The sequence below is a fragment of the Mus caroli genome, unplaced genomic scaffold (genome assembly GCF_978045245.1).
Source record: "Mus caroli unplaced genomic scaffold, Mus_caroli_1 scaffold_15, whole genome shotgun sequence".
Lineage (NCBI taxonomy): Eukaryota > Metazoa > Chordata > Mammalia > Rodentia > Muridae > Mus > Mus caroli.
In genome coordinates, this window is record NW_028227270.1 from 97921612 (window position 1) to 97923771 (window position 2160).

Sequence of the window (2160 nt, forward strand, 5' to 3'; positions counted from 1 at the left end):
TTTCTGTGGTTGGATACTTACAGACACATTGACATTTTCCAAGATATCCTTGTGGCACTAATATTTAGAAAGCATATCCTCAAGTACAGGAAATGGAATTTCTTGAACTAACAGGATAGAATCACTATGAATTTTGATAAAATTCACAAAATCCATCAGCATACTTTCATTCACTGTCATAGTAAAACCTAAGTAAAGTAAACCCTAATTAAAGACATTTATTCAGTGTTGGAGAGATGGCTCAGCACTTAAGAGCATTGTCTGGTGTTCCAGAGAAGCCAGGTTTAATTTCTACCAACCATACATTGGATCAGAACAATCTTTGTAACTTCAGTCAATCACTGGATGTCCAGGATCTACAGGCAGAGGGCATGCACATGTTGCATAGTTATAAAAGCAGGCAAATACACACACACACACACACACACACACACACACACACACACCCACACACACACACACACACAGAGAGAGAGAGAGAGAGAGAGAGAGAGAGAGAGAGAATACAAATATAGAAAAGTTAAAAAAAAATCTCTTCAAGAGTGGCAAATGGAGAATGAGATTTCTATATCACTGTAATTTGCTAAGATTTTTCTCTCTCAGCTCAGCTCAAGGCTTTGAGTCACACATGACTGAGGATAACCACATGCTTAAACTGCTTTGTGTAATTTTGTCTTACACACATTATTGCAGAACTGAGATTTCTTTGACACTTATTGAACATATAAATGAGAGAGACATTTTCTCAATTTCTCCCACTGAACATGCCAACATTCACCTAGAAGCCCATCCCTGTGAATCAGCACCAGGGGGCTAAAAGTTGCATAACCAAGGGTCACAAATTCTAGAGTATTTGCTATCAATGTATTGTCCCTTGAAGAAAGACTTAAAATTAGAGAAAAGGCACAATCTGTCCAGTAGAAGAAAACAAAACAGAGCATCAGAAGGAGGACACTCTGGGCAGCTCTCAGCTCAGGAGGAGTTCTGTAGAGAAGCTTGGAGTTCTGAAGGTAGAGGATATGCTGGTGGTGCTTGTGGAGAAGAAATACCATGTAGCCACTGGCCCCTCCCATGGCACCCTGAAACACTGCATCTCTCAGGACCATGAGAGGGAGAACAATCCATTTGATTTCATGACTTTCTAGCATAAAATAGCAATAGTTGTCACTATTCTTCAACTGTGATATATTCAGACCTGTACTTGTGATGGAATGGATTAGGTTCATACTTATTAAACCATTGAGTATCCAAAAGAATAGCAAGAATGGAAGGATGTGCCATGCAGACTTTGGCTTGAGCTTCCTCCACCCAGATGCCCTGGGACTGATGATGATGGCCTGGACCACAGTGAGGAGACTGCTGGTGCAGATGGAGAGGCCCCGGGCTACCCTTGCCAAGTAAACAATTATCTTACAGCCTATGTCATCTAGGAAGTTTCTCAAACCAAAAGCTGCTACTGTCTTTTGCAATCCTTTTGTAAGAAGGACTATGATGTTTGTAAAAGCCAAGTGGATGAGAATAATGTGTATGGGTTTCTTCTCAGGGATTCCCCACCAACTGAACATATAATTTGCAGAAACAGACATATTCCCCAGAGTGCCAACCACAGTCATAAAGAGAAAAATTATTTCTTTAATATACTTCAGAACCATTTCTTCCTTTCTAGGTAGAAAAAGTCACATCCAGTATGCAAAGACGTTTTGAAAAAAGCCTCAGTCATCCTAGACATGGATCTGAACAGCACATTTTGCAATAGCATTTTCTGGAATTCATGAAGCAGCCATGGACACAAGTAATATTGCAGACTAGGTCCCTGAAACTTTTTTTTCCTGTATCCTCTGGGTTATTTTATGTGCACTGACAGGTGAGGTTGGTAACTGGTATTCAAAGCTAAAATTTAAAGGAGATTATTTCTAAGCTTTACTCTAGCAAAACTGACTTGTTCCAGTGTGTGTGTGAGTGTGTGTGTGTGTGTGTGTGTGTGTGTGCTCATTCATGTATTATCCTTGTTACCTCTTACCACAGTTGAATTTAATCCCAAATTCCTATAACCAAAAATTTTTCCTCTGATTCTCATTCCATTCCTTTATATTCCCCCACCCAATTCCTAAAGTCTGAGGCTCATGCTGACCCTGTCCTCCTTCCCCACATCACACACAG

General features: G+C 40.2%; 1 pseudogene; it reads right to left on the reverse strand.

Annotated features, from left to right (window-relative positions):
- Window positions 1-745: 745 nt before the first annotated feature.
- LOC110287687 (vomeronasal type-1 receptor 4-like) lies at window positions 746-1682 on the reverse strand (annotated as a pseudogene).
- Between the last annotated feature and the right edge of the window lie 478 nt (window positions 1683-2160).